The following is a 26,380-nucleotide window of genomic DNA, read 5'->3' on the forward strand; positions in this document are numbered from 1 at the left end:
TATTGTCAGAATTGCCTTGTGTTAACAGCCTGTGTGTGCACACCACATTCACGTAGCCATTCATCTAGCAATGGACACATAGCTTGCTTCCATCCTGTTAGCTATTGTGAATAGTGATGGTATGAACATAGGTGTATAAACATCTCTTCAAGACTCTGTTTTGGATTCTCTTGTACCTAGAATTGCCAGATCATATTGGTATTCTATTTTTAATTTTGGGGAAATCTCTATACAGTTTTCCACAGTGGTTGTACCATTTTATATTCTTATATTCTTATCAATAGTACATAAATGTTCTGATGACTTACTATTTTCTAGGTTTGTTTTTTTTATTTTGGGACAAAGTCTTTCAGTGTAGTCCAGGCTGACCCTAAACTCTTGATCCTTCAGCCTCAGCCTCCCAGGTGCTGGGATTACAGGCAGGTACATCACACCTGGCTTATTTTCTTATTTGATAAAAAATAATGAATATGTTTAAAGAAACTCTTTGGGAGGACGGGTTTAAAAAAGTCCATTACATCTAGGATATCCAATTTGTTGGTGAACATACTACTCTTGTATTTTTTATTTCTAAATTGTACTTTTTATTTCTATAGAATTCATATTAATATTTTACTTTCATTTCTGATTTTAGTAATTTGAGTCTTTTTTTTCTAGTCCATCTGGCTAAAGATTTGTCCAATGCTTTGTATGTCTGTTAGATCCACGTGGCTTATTGTGCAGTTTAAACCCTCTCTTACTGTCTTATCTTCTCTTTGGTTGTTCTACCTGTTATTGAGGTGTAATAACATCCCTTCAGTTTGACAGTTTTTACTTCGTATATTTTGATGGTGTATCATTGATGTGCAGGGGGTATTCATAATTATTCATAATTTTCACACCTTCATACTGATTGAACGTTTTCTCAACATGCCACCTCCTTCTTTGTCTCTTGTGAACTTTTTGATTTTAAAATCTATTTTATCTGATATTGGTGTAACTATCTCTACTCTCTTTTCAGAGAAAAGAGAGCATGGAATATCTTTTTCTATACTGTCACTGTCAATCTATTTGTGCTTTGGACCTAATGTAAATCTCTGAATCTCTTGTAGACAAGATATAGATGGAGCAATGTATTTTTTTTTAAATGTATTCTGCCAATCTGTGAGGGGTTTTTTTTTTGTGTGTGTGGTACTTGGAATTGGACCCAAGTGCTCTACCACTTGAGCCATTCCCCCAGCCCCTAAAGTAATTAATGTTGAGGAACTTACTTCTGTCATTTTTCTATTGGTTATCTATATACCTTATTTCCTTCATTATTGTCTTTTTTTGTGTTTAGCTAATCTTTTATAGTACATATTTAAGTTCCCTTCTCATTTTCTTTGGTGTATATCTATATTTATTGTCTCTGTGGTTACCATGAAGTTTATGTTTAATATCCTAAAGTTATACCACTACAATTTGAATTTATATCAGTTTAACATCACTGGCGTACAAAAACCTCTACTCTTTTTCAGTTCTATCCCTACCCCTTTCCATCGTTGATGTCATGGAATTACATCTACATATATTGCATGCCCCACAAACAAGATAATAATTTTTTTAAATGCATTATACCTTAAGTTATAAAGGAAACAAAATGCGGAGTTATAAACCAAAGTTACAATAATACTAGATTGTAGACTAACCACTTTTTAAGATGTGTTGATCTCTTAAATCATATAGTAAAAGGTGGTTACAAATCATTGTTAGAATAATACTAAGCTTTTGTACTTTCCCATGTGTCTACCTTCATTAAGACCTTCATTAAGACCTTTATTCATTCCTATGACTTCAAATGATTCTATAGCATCCTTTTGGGTAGGTCTAATGGTATAAAATCTCCCAGCTTTTGTTTATTTAGGAATCTCTCAATTTCTCTCTACTTTTAAAAATTATTGTTGTGCTGGGGGTACACTGTGACATTTACAAAAGTTCTTACTATGTATCACAGTTGAATTCACCCCATCCATCATTCCCCTTTATCCCTTATCTCCCCCACTCCCCCCACCATTCTTGGAATAGTTTCAGCAGGTCTTATTTTTCTGCTTATATACATGTGTACACAATATTGGCACCATATACACCCTCCTACACCTTCTCCCCACACCTCCCCCTTCTTACTGATACCAACCCCCCACTCCCCGCCCCACCCAGGTAGGCCTGTTCTACCCTCTTGTTCTCAGTTTTTGTAAAAAAACAAAATGACATTTTTGTTTGTTTAGGATAGCTATACAGGGAGTTTCCTTGTGACATGTCCATGTGTTAAGTATTATAACCTGAATTGGTTCATCCCCTCTATTTTTCTCCTTTCTACATTAGTCCCCTTCCTTTGGTGATTTCAATAGATTTAAGTGTTCTATATTCATTCTTGTATAGGAAGTACATCAACCATATTCATCTTCTTAACTTCTTTCTTTGGCTGTCCCTCTCTCATTAGTGACCTCCCATTGGTGTGACCTGTTTTTTGTAATATTGCTAATGTTTGTATTAGGTCTGTATTTCACATATGAGAGAAAACATGTGGCCTTTGGCCTTCTGAACCTGGCTAAATTCACTTAAGATGATGTTCTCCAGTTCCATCCATTTACCTGCAAATGACAGTTTCATTCTTCATGGCTGAGTAAAATTCCATTGTGTATAAATAACACATTTTCTTGATCCATTCTTCAGTAGTGGGGCATCTTGGCTGTTTCCACAGCTTAGCTGTTGTGAGTAATGCTGCAGTAAACATGGGTGTGCAGGTGCCTTTATTGTGACCTGGTTTACATTCCTCAGGTAGATCCCTAAGAGTGGAATTGCTGGATCACATGGCAGTTCTACTTTTAGTTTTTTGAGGCACTTCCATACTGTTTTCCATAGTGATTGTACTACTTTACATTCCCATCAACAGTGTAAAAGGGTTCTTTTTCCCCACATCCTCGCCAACATTTGTTGTTGTTTGTGTTCTTGATGGTAGCCATGCTAACAGGAATGAGGTAGAATCTTAACATGGTTTTGATTTGCACATCCTTTATGGCCAGAGATGTTGGGCATTTCTTCATGTGCTTTTTGGCTATTTGGACTTCTTCCTTCGAAAAAGCTCTGTTCAGTTCATTTGTTCATTTCTTCATTGGGTTATTGAGTTTTTGGGAGTTTAGTTTTTTGAGCTCCCTGTATATTCTGGTTATTAATCCCTTGTCAGATATGTAGCTGTCAAAGATTTTCTCCCATTCTGTGGGCAGTCTCTTCAATCGGGTGACTATTTCTTTTGTTGTGCAGAAGATATTTAATTGTAGTCCTATTTGTCAATCCTTTCTCTTAGTTGCTGAGCCATTTGAGTTCTATTTAGGAAGTCATTGCCTATGCCTGTTCATTCCTGCTCTTTGCTGCACTAGCTTCAAAGTTTCAGGTCTTATATATTAAGGTTCTTAATCCACTGTGAGTTGATACTTGTACAGGATAAAAGACATGGATCTAGTTTCAGTTTTTGCATGCAGATATCCAGTTTTCCCAGCAACATTTTTTGAAGAGGCTGTCTTTTCTCCATCATATGTTTTGGGTACTTTTGTAAAAAATCAGGTGGACATAGCTGTGTGGGCTCATATCGTGGTCTTCTATTCTGTTCCACTGGTCTTCATGTCTGTTTTTGTGCCAGTACCATGCTGTTTTTATTGCTATGGCTCTGTAGTATAGTTGGAAGTCAGGTATTGCCATTTCTCCAGCAGTGTTCTTTTTTTTTTTTAATTATTCATATGTGCATACAATGCTTGGGTCATTTCTCCCCCCTGCCCCCACCCCCTCCCTTACCACCCACTCCACCCCCTCCCTCTCCCCCCCACCCCCTCAATACCCAGCAGAAACTATTTTGCCCTTATTTCTAATTTTGTTGTAGAGAGAGTATAAGCAATAATAGAAAGGAACAAGGGTTTTTACTGGTTGAGATAAGGATAGCTATACAGGGAGTTGACTCACATTAATTTCCTGTACGTGTGTGTTACCTTCTAGGTTAATTCTTTTTGATCTCACCTTTTCTCTAGTTCCTGGTCCCCTTCTCCTATTGGCCTCAGTTGCTTTTAAGGTATCTGCTTTAGTTTCTCTGTGTTGAGGGCAACAAATGCTACCTAATTTTTTAGGTGTCTTACCCATCCTCATATCTCCCTTGTGTGCTCTCGCTTTTATCTTGTGATCAAAGTCCAATTACCTTGTTGTGTTTGCCCCTGATCTAATGTCTGCATATGAGGGAGAACATATGATTTTTGGTCTTTTGGTCCAGGCTAACCTCACTCAGAATGATGTTCTCCAATTCTATCCATTTACCAGCAAATGATAACATTTCGTTCTTCTTCATGGCTGCATAAAATTCCGTTGTGTATAGATACCACATTTTCTTGATCCATTCGTCAGTACTGGGGCATCTTGGCTGTTTCCATAACTTGGCTATTGTGAATGGCAGCAGTGTTCTTTATGCTCAGTATTGCCTTGGCTTCTCATGGTCTTTTGTGTTTCCAAATGAACTTTAGGGTAGATTTTTCAGTCTCTGGGATGAATGTCATTGGAATTCTGATCAGGATTGCACTGAACATGTAGATTGCTTTTGGTAATATAGTCATTTTCACAATACTGATTCTACCAATCCATTAGCATGGGAAACCTTTCCATCTTCTGTAGTCTTCTTTGATTTCTTTCTTTAATAGTTTATAGTCTTTCTCACTTGTTAGGAAGTTTTGTTAGGCATAAGATTCTTAGTTGACTGGGTTTTTTTGTTTGTTTTTTTTTTACTACTTTGAATATATTGGTTCATAGACTTCAGGTCTTTAAGAATAATAAATCTACTGAAAATATTATTGAATTCCTCTGTATGTGGTAAGTCACTTCTTTCTTGCTGTTTTTAAGATTCCTTCTTTTTCTTTAAAAAAAAAAATGTTTTTTGGCAGTACTAGGACCTCCATGCTTGCCAGGCAAGCACTCTACCGCTTGAGCCACATCTCCAGTGTTTAGAATTTTTTTAATTGTAATGTGTTACTTTGTAGACCTCTTTGAGATCAACTTATTTGGAGTTCTTTGAGTTTCTTGGGTATTTATATTCATAACTTGCATCAAATTTGGGATTTTTTAGCCATTATTTCTTCAAATGTTCTCTCTTTCCCTCTTTTTCTTCTTCTGGAACTCCCACAATGCATATCTGTTCACTTTTCTTCAGTCTTTTTTTCTGCAATAACTTCCATTGCCCTTTCTTCAAGTTTGATGGTTCTTTCTTTTGCTTGTTCAAATCTGCCTTTGAATCCCACTAGTGAATTTTTCATTTCAGTAATTGATTTTTCAGCTGCAGAATTTCCTTTTGGTTCCTTCTTAAGTTTTCTACTTTATTGATATTTCCATTTTGTCACACGTTGTTTCCTGGCTCTCACCACATCTTCCTTTAATTCTCTGAGTATCATTAAAATAGTTACTTTAAAAGCCAGGTGTGGCTGCACACACCTGTAATCTCATCTACTCAGGAGGCAGAGGCACCAGGATCATGAGTTTTAGGCCAACCTTGATGAATTATCTCAAAACAAAAATAAAGAGCAACAACAACAAAAATGAGTTCAAGTAGTAGAGCACTTGCTTAGCAATCATGAGGCCCTGAGTTCTAACCCCTGTAATACACACACACATACACACACACACAAACCAGAAGGAAAGGTTGCTTTAATATTTCTGTCTAGTAGATCTGCCAATAGTTCTTTTTCAAGTATAATTTCTATTGATTCATTTTTTCCTTTGAATGTGCCAAATATTTTTGTTTCTTTGTATGCCTTTTGAATTTTTTTTGTTGAAAGCTGGACATCTGAACCTAATAACGTAACTCAAGAAATCAGATTATCCTCCTTTTCCAGAATTTGCTGGTTTTGTTATTGTTTTTCTTTTTATTGTTACGGGATGTCTCTGGGTCAAGGATCAGTTCTTCTCATGTGCCTTTTTCTAGGCATTCACAATCTCTTTCTAATGTTCCTCATATATTTGGTTGCTTTTGAATGTCCTGGCTTTTCATGTCTAGCTATCAAACGGAGTAAAAGAGGAAAACAAAAGGACAGGGAGGGCACTAGTGCCTTAAGTCCCTGGAAGTCACTTTAGTAAGAGGAGGATGAGTTGCCATAATGCAAGGAAGTGCAACAGCAATGGCTTTCAGCCTCTTTGTCTCAGCTCTGTGGTCAGAAGTAGCTATCAGTGATCAGATCACATCTCTGATATTTGGAGGTCAAGGTGTTTTTTTCCACCCTGGTTCCTGCAAGCTGTGTGCAAGGTGCTCCAGGAACAAATGCAAAGCTCCTGTCATGAGACTTGAGAGGGATGATGGGTAGCTACTCCTGGGCTGAGAGCTAAAACTGACTGAAATTTGCTACCATAAACCGCCAAGGCTTTCCTTGGAAGCTACAAGCTTTAATACATTCTAGAGTTCCAAAATAGTTGCATTAGCCAGATTCTGCTAGTACAGGTGTTGTCTAGATAAGGAGGCAGATTGTTGGTGTTTCCTATTCTATTCTGCAGCCTTCTCAGAATCCTCCTATGTCTACTCTTTTTTTTTTTTTCTTTTATGATGCTGTGGATAGAAGCCAAGGTCTCAGATCCATTAGGCAAGTGCTGTACTACTGAACTACATCCTAGCCCCTATACTTAGTTTCATGAAAAAAATATATCCAGTTTTATAATATAGGTTAATAGGAAAGTAATATTCATTTAATAGAAAAGACATTTATTGTTATCGTTAATAATACCAAATGTTTATTGCCTTCTCAGTGTGTACAGGTATTATCTTAGCTGCTTGGTGTCCATTAAGTCATTTGATCCTTACAGCAGGGCTATGAAATTGGTATGACGATTGTCTCCATTTTGAAGATAAAGATATCAAGTCTCAACAAAGATAAGGACTAGAGACATGGCTCAAGCAGTAGAGCACCTGCCTAGCAAGCACAAAGCCCTGAGTTCAAACCCCAGTACTACCAAAAGAAAAAAAAAGTTTTCAACGAGGTTAAATTACATAACTTTTCTCCTCTAGGAAATAATGGGAATGAGATTTAAAACAAGATATGCCAAACATCAGAAACCATGCTCCTAACTGTCACAGCTGGAATATCTCATGAGAACTCATACTGCCTTCTTCATTAGTCAGCTTTTTCCACAATAATGCTGTATGATAACTTCTTCAATAGTTAGTGACTTAAAACACAAGCATTTATTCTCACAGTCAAAGGGATCAACTGTGATTTGGCTGAGTTTTTGTTGAGCTCTGCTGGGGTTCTGTGTTTACAACTATTCAAAATATAAATACAGTATATATCATATGCTACATATCTTAAATATACATCCATCAAGTCTATTAACACATATATATGCTGTACATGAATATCTATGTTATATATTGAGTCCAGGATATACTTCTCAAGGCAGGTCATCATGCACAAGATTAAAGTTGAACAAAGCAAGCACTTTTAAGAAAAATGTCATGTCCACAGATGTTTCATTGGCAAAACCAAAGTGTGTCCAAACCCAACATCAGTGGGGGAGGGAGGTGAAGGCCCATGGTGAGAGAAGGAGGGGTAAATATTTACTGAATAATACTACAAAATATCACACAATCAATTTGTCATATGTTTAATTTAAAGTTTAGGAAACTGTATTCTTCTCTTTCAGGCAGGTATTATTTTATTTCCCTTCCTGTGTCAAACTCAAAATTCCAAGCTGCTAATGAAGATTTCAATCTTGCAGCCCTTGCATAGCTCAACTGTGAGTGCTAAAATGCTGGCTGCCGAGCTCTTTAGAACTGTGCCATTGTTGGCAGATCTCAGACCCACAGTATTCTTTACTTGACTCTCTGCCAAGTTCATAAAGGTGTTTATATTTTTTTAAAACCCTGCACTAAAACTTTGATTTTTTCAAGAGCTATGTATTTTCAGAAACCCAGAAGTTCTTGTGAACAAGTGTTATAAAGAATCATAGAATAAGGTCACAGAGTTACGGAAAGGCCTTAGGAGGGCATGGAGTACAATCTTCAAATAGTTGCAACTTCCAACTTCCCATGGTCATATACAGTGGCCACCATTTTTGTTTTGTTTCTCTCATGTGAAAAAAAAAATCAGGGCAACCTTTATATCTTATGGCAAGTGTGATTCTGTAACAGTTTATTTTGTGGGAATCCTTGTGTGACCTGCTAACTTTATTGCTGCCACCAACTTCCCTGATTGCCTATGAGAGACAAAAATTACGTTTTTCCATTTTTCTTTGTATTCTTAGGGATGTTCTGCTTTTAGAGCCAGTAGAATGAGTGGAGAGTCGTCTGGTCTCCAGATCTAGTATCCTGAGGACATCTAAGGCTGTTTTTCAGAGGGGAGAAAGAAAGGCACCAAGCCCAGCTTTCCAGAAAGAGAATTAAACCTCTCAATATTGAGCTAATGCTTTCTCTTATTGTAACTGTAGAGGAGCAAAGGTTGGAAAAAACTAAGGTAAAAAAATATAATTCATTTCATAAATATTTTAAAAATCTTTTCTACATGCCAGGTCTGGTAGTAGGTACTAAGGTTAGAATATGAACAAGACCAAAAAAATTCTTGCTCTCGTGATACTGCCTGTCTAGCCTGGTCAAGTAAATAAAATGTTACCAAAGCAAAACCTTGGGGTGTCATGGGAATGTGCAATACAGGATTTAATTTAGTGTGTGTGGGGTACTGAGCTTTCCAGGCAGAGGACAGAGCATGTGTAAGAGCCCAATGGAACTGAGAAATCGCCAAGGAGGCCAAGGCTCAGACAAGGAGAGGGAGTCTAATCTGAGGTAGGACAGGTAGTTGGGGTCCACTGTGAGGGGGCTTAGAGGACAATAGTGGCGTTTTAAACTTTATTCTAAGGGTGAACAGAAGACTTTGAAGGCTCTGAAGTAAGGGGATGATCTACAATAATTGGCTTTGTATTTTGAAAAGAACACTTCAGGTGTATTTTTAAGAATTAATGGCAGTGGGGGAGAATGAGGGGAACGAAAGAGAATTACATGGAGAACAAAATAAGAATCTGGCAGATGAAGCAAAATGTCCAGCCCAGGTTGGCTGTGGATTATGCAGATGGATAGCTGAGGTGAATGTGTGTGTATGTTCACATATTAACTAGGGCACACTGACGGTCCTCTATTTTTGTTGTATATATTTAAGGTCTATAGCTTGTTTTGGTGTACATGTACACACTGAAAAAATGATCATAGTCAAGCCAGTTAACATAACCATCTCCTCATATAGTTACTTTTTAAAATTTATTTTTAGTAGTGACAACATCTGAAAACTACCCTCCTAGTGAGTTTCCAATCTATATCACAGTATTATAACTACAGTTTTCATTCTACATTAGTTCTTTAGACGTATCCTATATGAGTAGAACATTGTACCCTTTGAACTACACCCCCCGCTGCCCCGCACATCCATCAACATCCGTTCTTTCTGTTTTTATATACTTGACTTTTTTTGATTCCACATATAAGTGAGACGAAGCAGCATTTTTTTTTCCTATGTCTGGCTTATTTCACTAATGTCCAGTTCCAGTCATGTTGTCACACGTGGCAGGATTTCTGAAGGGCTGCTCTTGCCCATGAACTCACCCACAACTTCCACATGGGCCAAGAATAGGATGACTCCTTTGGGGTTTGAGAATGTCTCTAGGACATGTGGGTTAAGAAGCAAAAATGGCTTTAGAGTTGAGCCTGACAGATTGGACAAATGCATGTAACTCTCTTTCTTCCTGAAACTCACACAAAAATGCAGAGGACAGGGCAGGAGGAAACTGTAAAACCTTGGAAATTGGAGTGTTGTGAAAGACTGGTGACTGGTGTAGCAGACCCAATAAGGTGACATACTGAGCCCACAGAGAGAAGACTCCAAAAGTGACTTCGTTTACATTTGAAGCAGTGAAAAAGTTCAGTAAAAAGCTCTGGTAGTACTTGGTTCCATTGGAAAAGTAAGAGGGAAGGTGGGGCTGAAAGAGGAGGGTTCGTGGACATGGTCTTAGAAGCTGTTCAACCCCTGTCCCACTCCCAGGCTGCCCAGCTGTGGGACTCCTTTTCCACTGCAGTAAATGACAGAAGATTTGTTTTCTAGAGACAGAAAGCAAGGGGTTTCTGAAGTGGAGATGCCAGGGTGGAGTGGATGCTACACTGAGAAAGACGGATTAAAGGTATATGGATAGGCTGACCAAATGCTGGGCTCTACCTTCCCCCACAGCACCCAGAACACAGCAGCAAGATATCTGGGAGTCCTCCATTGTCCATGGGTTACAAGACCCCTAGTGATTTCTGAAACCATGAATAGTACTGACCTTATACCTACTCTGTATTTTCCTATACCTACATACCTGCAATAAGTTTAATTAAAAAATTGGGCATGGTGAAAGATTAACAATAAAAACTAATAATAAAATGGAACAATTATAACAATAGTCTACAATAAAAGTGATGTGAATGTGCTTTTGGTGTCTCCCTCCCAAAATACCTGCTTGTACTTTCATCTTTTCACATAAGGGAAGCACTTCGTGGCTTCTCTTTGACATACCTGAATTGCCAGCATCACTACTGTTGCAGTTTGAGGCCATTGTTAAGTGAAACAAAGGTTATTTGAACACAAGCACTTTGATATCACAAGTCAATTTGATAACTGAGACAGTTGTCTCCACTAATGGGGAGGTAGCATATATAGCATGGAAACACTGGACAAAGGAAGAATTCACATCCAGGGCAGAATGGAGCAGGATGGCATAAGATTGTATCTTGCTACTAAGACTGGAGCACAATTTAAAACTCATGAATTGTTTATTTCTGTGATTTTTCATTTAATATTTTCAGAATGCAGTTGATTGTGGCTAACTGAAACTGAAAAAGGTGAAACTGCATAATGGAAAGACTGCTGTCTACTCTTCAAGTACAGAATGGAAGAGTCTCCTCTGGACATCTGACCAACCTACAAGGAAGAGTCTAAACTGAGGGTTCCCTAGGAGGATAGGTGAGTCAGTGCCACGTTGGAGCCAGTGTATATGAATGTATCAAGAGACTTATACAACTGGGCAGAATTTGAGTTTGATTAGGGATAAACACATTAAAAACCAAGCAAGTAAAAAACAAGGCAGTTACTCACTCCAAGTGGGAAAAATGTTATTCAGGAAAGAATTGGCAATTTTAGTATCCCATGTGACTTCAGATAGTCATGGAAAGGAAAACATTGGATTCATCTTCCATCATTCATGTTGTGTAGCCAAAAGATAATGTCTATTATTGAAAGACCATGCAGCAACATGAAACTGATGTTTGGAAATTTATTAACAGGATCTAGGAGATGAAAGAGATTGTCTTAGAGAGTAGGCAGTAAAGGCCTGGTAAGACAACCTGACTTTTAAATGTATGCGTATGTATAACATTAATGAAAATAAACATTAAATTTAAAAAGTAAAGAAGGGAATTTTGTTATTAGGGCAGTATAAAAATATTCCATGTTTTTTTTGTACCCCCTCCTAAAGTAGTGCTTCCACAGTACCAAGTGCACATACTTGTTGCTTTACCTGACATTAGAGATTGAACATCATCTCTCCAAATGATGTTGAAAATCTAACTCAAACAACTTCAGAATGTGATGTTATTTGGAGATGGTGCCTTCACAGAGGTAGTGAAGTTTAAAGGAAGGTTGTTGTGGTCGGCTCTAGTCCAATATGAGTGGTGTCCTTATAAAAAGGAACATTTGGATCTAGCAACACACACACACACACACACACACACACACACACACAGAGCGAATGCCTTGTGACCCTGAATGCAGGGACCAGGGTGCTGCATCTACAAGTCAAGGAACACTAACAATGGCTAACAAATCACGAGGCTGTGGGAGAGACATGAACAACCTCCCTCAGGCCCTCAAGAAGCAACCCTGTTGATCTGAACCATGGGCCAACCCATTTCTGCTGTCTAAGCCATTTGTTCTGTGGAACTTTGCCCACGCAGCCGTGGAAAACCATTGCCTGTAGTATGCAGTGGCTTGTTTCTGTGCTGTCCACATAGGAGGGGACTTTGCCCCTGACTGTTCCTCTGAAGGAATGAGGAAAGGAAGAGAGGGAGAAAAGGAAGCAGAGGGACTGGCCAAGTGTGTGCCAGTGTGTGTGCTGGCCAAGGTCAAGATCTACCTTGACCCCAGCTGGAAAATCTGCTCTTGAGCAAGAAGGGTTATACATCTGAATTTTATCCTCTTATAACCAGAATATATTCCTGTATAAAATTTGTGGTTGAAAAATAAATACAAACATATGTACATACCAAAGAAAACCAAAAAGGTTTTCTTCTTTTGTCTTTCCAAATCTTGAAACAAGAGAGTAACTGGTAATGCTGAGGGTTAGTAAAGGACACTGAAGTTAATAAAGGATTAAAAATGTCACATTTTAATTTGTTTGCTCTGGTTTTTCCCTAACCAAGTCGAGTAACTGCTTCCAGGGCAGGCCTAGGCTCTGGAACTTGGAGAGTTGGGAGACCCTGAGGAAGGCAGTCCTTCTGAGAGTTGCTTGAGAACGTTTAGAAAACCTTCCTAAGAGTGGCCCTAGATGGAAGGAGCTAAGGTAATAGCTACCACTTCTACTCAGGTGCCCGGACTCCAGTACGTGACACCTAAACCACACAGAGTCTCACTCTGGTTCGGAAGGTTAAAAGTTACTAAGTGAAATCAATTGAAATAAAAGGCACCTCTCTCTCTCTCCCCCTCCCCCTCCCTCTCTCTCTCTCTCTCTGCGCCCCCCGGGGGAGAGCAGAGGCAGCTGCAGAAGCCAAAAAACTCCCCTCCCTGTCCTAATTAAACCCTCAAAGTTTCCAGGCAACACAGCCAAGGAAAAAAATCATTTCCAAACTGAAGACCCCCGCAACCCCCAGTCGCACCAAAGGAAACGGGTCGTTTAGTTTAATCAGCCCACGTGCACATTCTCTCTCCCCAGGTTGCCAAGACGGGCCTGTACCTAGCAGAGGTATTTGTGTAATCAAAGCTTCTGGAAATTTCCCTGCCAAGGCTACCAATGTGAATAGGCTCCTGAGGTAAAAATGTTCCCCCGCTGAGGACGGCGCCCTTGAAGTCTACATCAAAATCAAGAAAGGGTCACAGCTGTTGCGGCACCCCACAGTGGAAAACTTGCAAGAAATCCCAGCCTGTACTACTGCTTTGCCTCAGGTCTACAGGAAACAGGCTCTGCAGTTGCATGGGGGGGGGGGGGGCGGTGAAGAGAGAAGGAACGAGAGAGAGAGAGAGGGAGAGAGGGAGAGAGGGAGAGAGGGAGAGAGGGAGAGGAGAGGGAGAGAGAGAGAGAGAGAGGAGAGAGAGAGAGAGAAAGAGAAAAATATGCTTTAAAAAAAACACCAATCCTTCTAACTAGTACTCTGGGACAGGAGGACGAAGACACTCTGGATTTTGGCCCTGTCCCCAAGGCACCCCACCTCCACCCCAGTCACCCTCATTCCTTTTCAGTGAGCTGAGGGTCCTGCAGGTTGGCTGGGAGCCACTAGGTGGCAGCAGATTAACTCTTCAAATGCCGGAGTGGGCTCAGAGCTGGTTCAGAAAAACTTGCATTTGGTCACTTTCCTTAAAGGAAAGGAAAAAAGGATGGCTTTTTCTATACCTGAAGATTCTTGGCTTACAGGGTAAGTGAGGGAAAGGTTGCTTCCTGGTCACCCATTTGTATGGTCGCTTGGGAGAAGATAAAATGCATTTGCGTATGTTCTGAGTCTCAGGACTTTGACACTTGGTTCCAGGGACTGAAAGATGCTTTAGGAAATTTATGCTCGCATTCAAATTCACCCCAACAAATCCTGAATGCAATAATAAATGAGTGCATTCTATTTTCCAGGGACAGTGTGAATGGCCAATGAGATGCCAGCGCCCTTGCATTATGGGAATTTGTGTGTGTGGAAAAGACTGGGATGAAATAAATAGTATACTTGTAGTTGACCACTTGGATGAGTAAGGACACAGACTTAAATTTGCTATGAAAAAAGGGAAATACTTAAGAAACACAGACTCATAAAGATCATTTTGCATTAAACTTCTATGATATGCCTTACGTTTTAGGGTGAGCAACGACCTAAAATATGGGAGCCACCAGAAAGAAACTTTGCCAGCAGGGGCTAAAAATGCTTGCTGCTCAAATGACAAGGAAAACACATCCTTCTCTTGGGTATTCTAGGCTCTGCGAAGCATCCCCCCTTCCCACCTATTAAACTTCTGCCACAAATATAAAAATACAGTGGTGGTGATTGGAACAGGGGCCAGAAAGGTGAAATTGATTTACTTTAGAAGGGAAGAGAGAGCTACCAGCCACAGGAGGAATAAATCTACAAAGGGGGGAGGGGAAAGGGAGCTGGGGTAGAAATACAAGTGCTCTGTAGTTAGGCTTATGAGGGGTTTGGAGGAGTATAGGAGGGAGGAAAGAAATCAGGAGGAGGGAGCCATAAATGTGTGATATATATGACTTGAGAGAGGTAGTGAAAGGCAATTTTTGAGATGTTTTGCTGTGCATTTGGGATTCTCTTTGGTATGCTTCGAGAGAGTTCAGCAAAGATTAAAATTGCCTTACAATTATTTTTATTTCTTGACCTGGAAGGCCGCCTGGGACCCAAGCAAGTACGGTTGGTTAAACCACCTCTCTTTCCTTTCCTGAGTATCTAGGTGGTAGGGAAGTACCTAGACCATAATTTCTTTTCTAAATTATGTAGGCTATACAAAACAGAATTATTTATCATGCTAACCGTAAAATGCAATTTGTCATTCTTGAATGGGCAGCTCAGAGTTTGATTTTTATTTGCCAAAAGGCAGCAAGAAAACTCTGATTATCACACAATCCCAATGGTGATGTCACTCTGATTTTTTTTCTGTCATCCCATGCTTATGATGCTAGATGGGCTAGTAGGAATTGGGGCTCATAGTGGCCAACTAGCCTGCTTTCTTACCTAGACAAGAACTGGTATGTCTTCGAGAGCCTTCTGTGAGTTAGGTCCTGGTGTCCTGGCAATTCCACACTCTGGCTGGTTCCTGCTTTCACATGTACTTTCCCTCTGCTGAGCTCTCCTTGTCCCTCACTAATTCCTTACCACCCAACTGCTCTGGTCTGAAGTGATGACTGTTGAAATGTCCTGGCCTCTCTGAAACCTGCTCTGACTGCTCTCGCACCTGTACATAACTCACTTCCTAGTGTAGCAACAGCATTTTTATATCTACCTTCCTAACTACAGTGAAGACACAATAATTGATCTTTGTGTCTTCTGTGTCCAGCATAATATAGTGTCTGACACACAGTTAATAAGATATGATTGGTCAAAGAGCTGTTACCTATTTTGTCATTCCACAGTGAGGAAACCCTCCATCATTTTCTAAGCTTTTGTCCTAGAACTCAAACTGTTGGCTGATAGTCTCGAAAGAAAGCTCACTCAGTTCACAGAATGTGGGGACATCCCAGTAAAATGATTTCTTGGCCAACAGAGCTGCCAGAGTATGGCTCTTAAGGCCTCTATGAATAGACATTTCTATGACCAGGCTGCTGTTTCTACCATAAATTAGTCTTAATTTTTTAAATGTAAAAGTACTCTGTGCCCATTAAAGGAAATTTGAGAAATAGGGAAAAGCAGAAGAGAACAAAACAGTTTTCAATTATGGTCTCACTATGTAAGTAGTGAGATTGACCATTTTGGAGTATGAATTACTCTCTTACTTATGGAATTTAACAAAAACCAGATGACAGCATGTGCTATCTACTTAAACCAGAGGCAGAACCCATAGAAAATGCATAGGTGGGTTTCATAGTTTGTTCCTGCAGAACACATGCAGGGAGAGCCATTGGGCACAGCCCGGGAAGTGGTGCTGGTGCTGATAGGAGAGATGATCTCCCGGTGGTGGGGGTGGCAGGTTGGGAGGTGTAGCATGGCTGGGTGCCTTGGCATGATGCCAACCCCTGAAATCAGGACAACCTTCAGACCATGTGCCTTCTTGCTCAGTCCTCCAGGCTGCATGATGGGCACAGGGCCCTTCATAAAAATCAGAGAATCTCCTGAACAGATTTGTGAGCTTCATTGCTTGCTTGGTTGGCTGAACTTGCCTTGGTCTGACATAATGCTTGAGTCTGGCATCCATTCTTCCTTGGACATTTTGTGGCAACCCCAGAACTTTTCACTTGTTAATAAAATGGGACAAACAGATCACCAGATAAAAGGACCATGGCTTAAAGGTGAAACCTTGTTGAAGAAAATATAGTAGTCTCCCTTATCCATGGTTCCCTTTTCTTTCTTTCTTTCTTTTTTTTGACATAATAATAACTTTTATTTAGATGACACAATTTCACAAAACTTATGATTATCTATTTCACAAATTTTCCGGCATTATAGAAATCTGTGATGTTTTCTATGTTATGGAAATGTGGTTAAAAACATTCAATTCACCTCATTCAACTGGCCTTTCAAAATCACATCTTCTCTTTAGTGACAACTTCCCTGACTCTAGTGGACATGTTATCTGAGGATGCAGGATCCTCTTACCCTTCATTTGTGTCATTGCCTCTCACCTACTTTATTCATCCTGGAAGCTGACTCTCCAACTCCAGCTCTGATTGGCATAAACCAATCTGTATTGGTTCCTTTTTCTGCAATTTCAGTTTCATCTACCAGTCTCATTGTGGCTCTGTGGTCTGCTGTATCATCAGAAGGTCAATGGTAGCCTAACACTGCAACACGATGCATTGCCTTTCACTTCACCTTTTTTCATCATATATGCATTGCATCATCTCACATCATCACAACAAAGGTGAGTACAGTACAGTAAGACTGAGAGAAAGAAATAGAAATCACAGTCACAGAACTTTTATTAAAGTGTATTTTTACAGTTGTTCTCTTATTGGTAACAATTGCTGTCAATCTCTTACTGTATCTAATTTATAAATTAAACTTTATTATAGGTCATACGTATAGGAAAAATGTAGTAAGCACACATATATGATTCAATGTTATTATTAGTTTCAGATATCCATTGGGGTGTTGGAATGTATGCCCCACAATTAAGAGGGGCTACTGTAAATAGATCAACACACTTTTCAGACGGAGGTGAGAGGACCATCAGGATGTCTTGCTGGAGAACTGACATTCTCTCACTTGTGTGGAATGAGTAGCCCGAAAAAAATATACCATGACTTCTTGATACTCTAATAGATTTATACCTGTTCATATATATTTTATGTAATGTGAAAGCATTTTTTAGCTCAGCATCAGATCTGTAACTAAACAGGGTTTATCTATGCTCTTTGGCAGGCACTGTGCTAGTCTTGATGTTTTTTGTTCCTCATCCATACAATGGGCACAATGACTACCTCACAGGAGTGTGATTACATTTCTTGGGAAAGAAAAGTGATGGAACATTTCAATACTCAATAAACATCATGCCTTATTCTTTTATTGACTTTTTTTTTTTCAGTGCTGGGGATTGAACCTAGGGTCTCATGCATTCTCGGCAAGTGCTCTACCACTGAGCTCTATCCCTTTCCCCTTCTGTGGTTTTCTGGGCTCCACTAACACAAAAATACATGGTCAGTGCTAAAACACTATTTTTTTCAATGTGTGTTAATCTTTACATTTCTCCTCCCCCCACCCAATTTGCCTTAAGTTTTTGAGGTAAAAGATATTAACACCTTTTAGAGTATGGAATTCATAGCAAACAAACAACAAACAAATCATTTGATTGATTGATCAATTCTGTCTCATTGATATCACATTCCGACTGCTAACAGAGATATACTGAAACTGGCTCATATTGACTTGTGAGAGCTGTTTAAATTTTCAGGAAATTTGTGAGGTGATTGTTAAACTCAGGTAGCTTAAAACGTACCATAGTAGGAGTATTTACACTACAGAAATTGGCACACACTACAAATCAGGACTTCATCCTCACTCTCCCCATTCCCAAACGCTCACAGAGCCAGCCGTAGTTTTCTTGATAGTCTGATTTTCTGGTGCATCACCATTTGCTAGCAAGCTTCTAGATGATATTTAGCTTAATTTTATCCAAGTTAAAACTGCAGGGTTTCTGTAGACTCCAAGTACTGATAACAGGATTTCTAGCCCTGTTGTTTGAAAATTAAAGATCTCACATAATTTAGCCTTACTTCCAAAAGAGAATTCTCTCTTTTAACATTTCTGGAGAATACCCATCTCCCTCTATGGAACATACTTCAGGACAGGGAACATGTTTGTTATCTTCCAAGCCAGTCTTTCTCATGGACAGCCCCCAAATTATTTAAAATTTTTTCATTATAATGATTTGTTCCTCCCATTCCTATAACTTCCACCAATTGTTCTAACATCTACAGTCCCCAAGTGATGTCACTGGGGTACCCCAGAGCTCCTCTCTGTGAGGCCGTATGGCCTCACTTGTAAGACTGGTTTTCCAATAACTGAATAAAATATTCTAGATTTGGCCAGTTCCGTATAATAAAGTGAGACTACTATTTCTTATGATATTTTCCCACAAGCTGTCACACATTTAGTTTGTGTTGTGCCTTAGAAAAACATTAATTCTTTTTAATATACATTATTTTTAAACTGGGACAACTTAGTGCAGTATCTACACAATTAATTTTATGAACTCAGCACTTTATGGTGGTTAAATGTCATATTTTCATAATTGATGTATTAGTTTTTGAGTACAGAGCTTGGTATCTAATATATTAATTTTTTTTCAGTTTTGTGACCTCTCCTATAGTCCTTTCTATAAACAGATTTTCAAGACTATAATACAAATATTCAACCAGCTGTGGTTTTTCCTATTTATTATTATCCAATTCAAGTTTCTGAAATTTGGCCACAATGCCATGAGAAGATCTGTCCAATAGTTTACTGAAATCAGACATTTTTATGTAACTGTCCAAGTTTGTTAGTCTAGTCACTTAATTAAAAATGATAATGAATTTAATGTGATATGTTTTGTTTTTAGTGAATTCAACTAGTTTCTTGTAATCATTGCTTCTAATTTGCTCATAAATATATTTAGCTATTGATTCTAAAATTTTGTCCTATAAAAGAATTTACTAATCAGTTTCCTATAGCTGTCTTTTCCTGTTTGTTGATATTGAGGATGACATTTTCTTAATAACCTCCTTATGTACCTCTCCCGTTCACTCTGATGTCACATGGATCTCAGTCATAGGAATCTTGGAAGTCCTTGATTAACAGTCTTCCTGGTCCTCTGGTGCCCTGCTATCCAACGAGAAATGCTGCAAACCACAAATGTTGAGTCACTTACTTCACTTTAAATTTTCTAATAGCCACATTAAGGAAATAAATGAGTAAGATAAATTTTAATAGTATATCTTATTTAACCTAATATCTCCAAATTATTATCATTTCAAGATATAATCAATATAAAAATTACTGAGATATTTTACATTTTTATACTGCCTTCAAAATTTAGTGTACACTTCATACTTGAATCTTTATAGCCACAGTTTAAATGCTCAAAAGTGACATGAGGCTAGTGGTTGTCACACTGAATAGCACAGGCAAAGCCTCATATGCTTTTCAAGAACATGGGCTTATTACTATTATGATGTCTTATTTTACCTTATATTTTATCCTGTTTTCATATTTGTTCTTTCTTTTTCAGCATGAAATTCTTGCTCACAGTAAAGCTCTTGCAAAACAGGGGGTATTGGCCTTGCTTTCTCCTTGTCTATTAATATTAACGAGGGGACCTTTTACTGTTAAACATCATAAAGAAAGCTCGTTAAGGGCTCCAACATCCCCTAGCATACAATTCTCCCTAGAACCACAAAATGGGTATGTTACAGGGGCCTGGGAGCTAATTCTTTCCAGATGTCTGCAGAGCGGGCAAGACCAAAAGGTGGAAACTGTAATTACTAAACACTTAATAAGGAGCTGATGGAACCAAGGCCCCAGGGTTGGCTCAGTAGTAAGTGAAACACAGAGACCCTGTTTGTTCAGAGTAACTTCAAAACGCCCTATAAACGCCCAGGAAAGGTGAGAGGCAAAAATGCTACAGAGATCCAACATTCCTGCAGAGTCAAACTGGAGGCTAGCTGGAGATGCTTCCCTCTGTGCATAGGAAGAAGACGGGCAGGTCTGGTGAGCAGATGTTTGACTTTTGTTTATGCCCATTATTATGTACAGTGTGAGCATGTCAGATGTAGGTATTTCTCTAGCTAGGCCAAAGGGGACAAACCAATTAAACATTCAGTTAAAAAAATAGAAAAAAGAAAAATGCCTTTTCTAAACTAAATATCACTCTACACCTAAGCCATAAGTTTGCTAATGAGACAGAAGGTCCAAATAAAATAACATTGGTTGTATTTATCTTCGTTTTTTTCTTCCTTTGCTTCCTTTAATGGTGGGATAAATCACATGGAGTTTTGGTTATGATTGTACTTAAAGAGAAATAAAGGCCAATCAATTAATTAAAAGGAAGAAAGACCAGTTGGAAGTGGGCTAAGTTATCCTTTGGGTCACAGTTACCTGGTTTGAGAAAGGCTTCTGTTTTTTCCATTGTTAATCACTGAGCCCTGCCAGATGTGTACTGACTGTCTTTTATATCTCTGTTTGGGATTCAAAGAAAGAGTAAGACAACCAAAAATGAAGACAAGAAAAGTGATTGAAAATTACCCATCTTCTAAGCAAAATATCTGCCATAGATGGGGTGGAGAATGATTCTTGTTAAATACTTACCAACAGAGAGAAAAACATACAGCCCTAACCGAGGCAAAATCCCATGTCTTTGGACTCAGGTATACATATATAGGTTGGATTTCCAGCTCAACCACTTACCAGGTGTGCAACCTTTTAGGCTTGTTAATCTGTCTTGGGTTTAAGCTTCCTCATCTATAAATAGGGCATGAAATATTACCACTTTCCTAGACTGTTGTGATGATTAAATAAGGCAATGTTTGCAAAATGCTTACCTTTTATAGCCTAGTCCCCGGCAACAGGTGAGGGGTAATGATACCCATGGTAAAAGCCTACTTTTTATGCAACCCACCCCCTGGCTTCTGCACAATTCTCTTTCTTCAGGAAGATGCTCTGTTTGTATACATAGCCTTTAGGAGAGTCATGCTTTGCAGATAGATCCATTCCCTTCTTAACCTCCAAAGGGTGGTTTCATTAAAGGTGCTTCCTGGGCTGCTTCTCTTTATACAGAAAAAGGACAGTTTCAACAGAGTCACATACTTGGTTTACTTCTTATGTCTTTTTTTTTTTTTTTTTTTTTTTTTTTTGGCAGTACTAGACTTTGAACTCGGGACCTCACACTTGCTAGGCAAGCACTCTACTGCTTGAGCCACTCCACCAATCCTTACTTCTTATGTCTTGGTGTTTGTTGGAAGCATGGCTCTCGGTAATGGTTTTCTGAGGTGAATTGTTTGCCATGGGTCACCTGGTACCCACGTATCCCTCAGTTCTCTTTCTTAGCATTTTTGTGCAAATGATCAATGACTATAATAAAGCATTTTATAAAGTCATGATTTGACAAGAAAAAGATAAGTGCAAACACTTCACAGACAAACACCATGAGGAGAAACATCTGGATGTCCACTGCTTATTTCCTGTTGAGAGAGTTTGGGAAATTGGGGATTTTAACAGTTGGACAGGGCTAATTTTGGAAAGCATTTCACCTTTGTACAACAAAGCAAAGCACAAATTTATTACACCTTACTCATCAGATGAAAGAGATTGGTGGTCAACCTCCAGGCTTCTCTAAGAACAAAGGAGACCTAACTGGAAACTGCGCAGAGGGGGTTTTCTATCCTTTCTTCTCTTTCACACTTAGGGGGTCCCCTTCTTCCTTGTCATGACTTTGGTTTCCTTGATATCATCCTTTTCTTCTTATGTTCAGTCCCATCTTGGGATCTGGAAATTTTGACTTTGAATTCTGGCTTGGCCACTGAAAATAAAACCTCACCCTCAGATTTCACAGGATTGTGTAGATCAGGCCTCTGTGCCCCAGTTCCCACTTCCCAGAACATTTAAAGTTATTTCTTCTGTATCTTTCAATATGAGGTTTCCCTCATTCTCTCTGGAAAACTATGACTCACCCTTTTACACCCAGTTCCAACATTACTTATGCTATGAAGTATTCTTTATCTCCCGCTCACAGTCACTAAAAATAACATTTCAAAGCCCATTTAGTAATATGGAAAATTTTATAACAAAATAAAATGATTTGAGTTTGGTTGGATATTATATGTGATATAATTTTTAATTTTTTTATAAATGTTACTCTTCTTGTCATGAACTCTAGGATACAGCTATAAAGCCTAAAGCAATGGCTAGCAAGGACTCACATCCTTGAGAGTAACACTATGTACACACCTGCAGAGTCTATTAAAAATGGAACAGATAGTCTCATAACATCCTACTACCCCAACTCAGCCTGCATAAGACAAGAAACTCAAATGCAGTTTGCTAAGTAGGAACTTCATGCTAAGGAGCTATAGGTCAAATGGGGATTTTTGTACCATTTATCTTGCCTTATCCATAAATTCTCCACTTCTAGGTCAAATTGAAAGAAGCTCTTAAGGGAGGGACCATCCCAGGAAATTGGGGGCTTCTTACTCCTGGCTGGATGCTGGCTGCATGCTCCAGGCCCATGCAGGTGCTGTTTTTCAAGCAGAGTAGAAGGAGAAAGTTCTTGGAGGCTTCATGCATGCTCCCTTCTTGGCGGTGGGAAGCCAGATGAGTCATTTGCAACATCAAGATAAAGAAGAGAGTAAAAAGGAACACACTGACACTGTCATCCAGCGTGGAAGGGATGCCTGGGGTTTCTCTGGGCCAAGGTGATGTTTTAGAAGGCAGTAAGATTTAAAGCTCTTTAAAGGCCACCCAAGCAGAAAGTGTAGTAGAGTAATTGTAGAAGCTGGTGGATAGAAGACTAGAAGATACCAGCTGGAGTGTGTGTGTTGCCTATGCTGGTCTCTGGAGCTGCCCTACATATAGGTCTGCAAGGTGCTTCCAGGTAATCCATTCATCCAACCATCTCCCAAACCCAGGGTATGGATATTTCCAATTGGGACAGGCAGTGATAAGTCAAGGGAGACTTCAAACATCAGCATCTAAAAAATGTTGTTCTTTCTTCCTGTTTCTCTCCTATCCACACCAAATCTGAAGAACCAGTACACAGAAGAGAATGAATTCTGGAACACACTCTCTCTTGCCACCAAGGACTCCTGACCATGACTCAGGCTTGGTTGAGTGTTGAAAATTAGGGCATGCTGGGAAGAGCAGGAGTTTTAAATTGGAAGTGAGGTTGAAAGTTTGATTTAGACTAAATGGAACTTGGCTTTATAACCAAAAGTGACATTGTCTGCATAGATCCATTTTGATTTCAAGATCCCATTTCTGATGATGGAGGGGAAATGTTCCAATGAAATTGGAATTGGAAATTTCCAATGAAAGCTAATGAAGTCTCTTTAGGTTTGCAGTGGTCTCAGGCAAATATCCAGTGGATTCTGTTAGTAGGACTTCCAGGACTGTTTCTTCCCTCTAGAGGTACTTCTTCTCCTCCTTCTTGTATCTGATAGATTGTCTGAGGTTAGGTAGAAGCTTACATAGTTTCTCCGCAGTGGAAGAAGTCTGTGATCCATTCCATTGCTTTCATTTTACAGGTGAGAAAATGGAGTTTAAGTAACCTGCAAGGGCTCATGGCTAGTGAGTGGCAGAACTATCTTTCTGGGGATAAGCAGAGGTAGGGATGCATGAATGAAAGACCGTCAGATGGAAGTGTCTTCCTAGAAAAACAAGGAGCATGCTGGAGGGGTGTGGTGGCCAAGATGTCACTTGACACACTTGTCAGGACTAACACACTAGACTAACACAATTCAGTATTTTTTATGTTTCTGGAAGATGGACTAAGTCAAGTAAAGGACCTAGAACTTTACATGGTTCAAAGTAGGATTGCATATCATTTATTGCATATCAACTTTGTGATTTACATAAGTAAGGTTTTAGGCAGTCCAGATAAAGAACATAACCAGGACAGATAGTCTTGGACTTAAGGAGTTTTCATTCTTGAAAAGGAAGGAAGATATTAAAAGCTAATCTCACAATTCATACCTTAGTTGCAGTTTCTGATAACTGTTAGAATGGAGAAGTTTAAGATCCCATAAGATAAGAGTATGGCCTGGTTTGGAGTCAGAGAATATTTTCTTGAGGAAATGACATGTGACCTAAGCTGTAAAAAAAAATAGATAGAAGCTAGTCAAGGGAAAGAAAGAGCTGTAAGAATGTTCCAGACTTATATGTATGATATTCCTGTTGAGACAGAGCAGGGCTCATTTATAGATCTGAGAAAGAGCTGGATGACTGGATGGCAGCGATACTAGTTGTACAACATTTTAGTTTAAGTAGATATTGGATTCAGTCTTTAAGGCACTATGAATGAATGTATAGGGAAGTAACCATGACCCCTTTGGGAGTTTCTTGGGAGAATCTAGGAATTGGAGGAGGTAGCCAACATGTAGATAGATAATTTTGGCATGCTTTCAACATTATGTAACAGAAAACCTAACTAACTACTGAAAACTGAGGTTAGCAAACTTTTTCTATAAAGGACCAGATAGTAAATATTTTGGATTTTGCTGGCCAAACTGTCTCTGTTGGAGCTACTTAACTCTGCTAGTGGCACATAAAAGGAACCATAGACATACATAAACAAGTGAGCATAGCTGTGTTCCAATAAAACTATTTATTGGCCCGTTGGCTGTAGTTGGCTAATCCCTGACACAAAACAAAACTACCTCAGGTTTACTTAGTAAGAAGTCTAGCAATGGTTGGTTTCTAGGTTGGTTCATGAATATCATGAAATGAGAGTTGGAGAATCATTTCTATGGTTCCCATAACAAAACAAAGGCACCAGTGTTTTTCTTAGGTTTCATTTTAGACAGAAAAGATAAGTTTCTTAAACTGGTAGTCAAGAGAACACGTATCAATGAAAATTTTACTAAGAGGTTTCTGAAGGGGGAAAAGTCAGAGGTTTTTAAACATTAAATGAGAAGTGGTGAGGCTAACTAAAACTTAAAAATTAGTGTTCAGGATAGAACAGTGTATATCTGTAAGTCTGCCTGAGACTTGTTAAGTCCAGTCTCATTGCTCACTGGCCAGGAAGGAGTCTTCAGTTAGGTTCTGTAAGGATCTGATTTCCTTTAAGTTCCAGGTACTTCATCAAGTATTGCTACTCAGACCAATTGAATGAAACACAACAGTAAGTTTTGGTCTCTCCTGGGTAAGTGCTGATGAAAGTGGAGATTCTACCTCATACAGTTCCAAGATGGCTGCTGAAACTCCAAGAATCCCTCATTCAAATGACTGGCAGGAGGGAGAGATTGCCAGAGGAGCTTCTCATAACACTCCCTCTTATATCTGGGAAGGAATCTTTCCCAGAAGCCTCCTCTCCACTATTGCATTCTTATCCTTATGTTTCATTGGCTCAAATGAAACCGTATGTTCACCTCTACACCTATCACTGGCAAAGAAGAATGGGATAATCACAGCTCTTCCCTGCTGCCTGCTGAACAAGACGAAGCAAGGACAAAGGGCTGAGGCTGTTGGGAAGGCCATCAATGACTGCCTTCTGGAAGCCATTACCAACTTTCCTCCTTGTTAACAGAAAACACAGAAACAACAGGATGCACATACCACAGAGGAAGCTGGAGCAATCTAAAACAGCTCTGCAAGAATTAGGTGAGTCTTTGGAGAGCAGCCACTGACATGAGGCTGAGTGGCCAAAGTGCAGCTTCAATAGTGCTGGCTACTAATGAGAATGATCACATTTTACCTGTTTGGGGATTTGGATTTGGGGTTTCATTAGAAAGCTTAAAAGCGAACAGTCTTCCATGCAATTCCTCTGCCCCAGGGGCATATAGAATCAATTTAAGGAAAAAGCTCGAGGACAGGAAACACCAGTTTATCCGTAAAACAAATATAGTTTAAATAGTCAACCATAGGTTATTGGATTTCTTCTACTTATACTCTTCTGAGAAACTGATGAAATATATACACACATGCAAACGTTAGGGATTTAGTAAGAAAAGCCATTTACAGAGTATGCTGTAATTAAAGTCATGCTAATTCAGCCTGATCCTTAACACCTACTCAGCTTTGTCTGTACTGTGGGGTAATGATATAATTATAATCTGTAGGCCTTGCAGGATATGGGAGAAGAATGAAGTCTTCTTTTCAATTTTTATGTTAATTGTGTGTTACTCTTCTCTAATTATTTGTTTGGGGAAGGTGATGAAGAATGACGAGAAAAACATGGGTTTCTGAGTTGGACAAGTTTGGGATTGTATCCCAGGTCTGCCCCTTCATAACCGT

General features: G+C 39.1%; 1 protein-coding gene and 1 long non-coding RNA gene across 3 annotated transcripts in view; both read left to right on the forward strand.

The window, feature by feature from the left end:
• Tm2d1 (TM2 domain containing 1) overlaps positions 1–13,223 on the forward strand; it is a 134,738-nt gene extending 121,515 nt beyond the window's left edge. Inside the window, exons 8-11 of one of the 2 annotated variants that reach the window (XR_012449882.1) lie at positions 8,275–8,483; positions 10,116–10,191; positions 10,856–11,012; positions 12,976–13,223. The gene's annotated coding sequence lies outside the window, so the exon portion shown is untranslated. The remainder of the gene's footprint in view (positions 1–8,274; positions 8,484–10,115; positions 10,192–10,855; positions 11,013–12,975) is intronic. The other variant, XR_012449880.1, reaches the window with a different exon arrangement.
• Positions 13,224–21,298: 8,075 nt separating this feature from the next.
• Positions 21,299–26,380, forward strand: part of LOC141424926 (uncharacterized) — a 50,346-nt gene continuing 45,264 nt past the window's right edge. Inside the window, exon 1 of the long non-coding RNA XR_012449886.1 lies at positions 21,299–25,747. This is a non-coding gene — a long non-coding RNA (uncharacterized lncRNA). The remainder of the gene's footprint in view (positions 25,748–26,380) is intronic.

Source organism: Castor canadensis, chromosome 7 (genome assembly GCF_047511655.1).
Source record: "Castor canadensis chromosome 7, mCasCan1.hap1v2, whole genome shotgun sequence".
Lineage (NCBI taxonomy): Eukaryota > Metazoa > Chordata > Mammalia > Rodentia > Castoridae > Castor > Castor canadensis.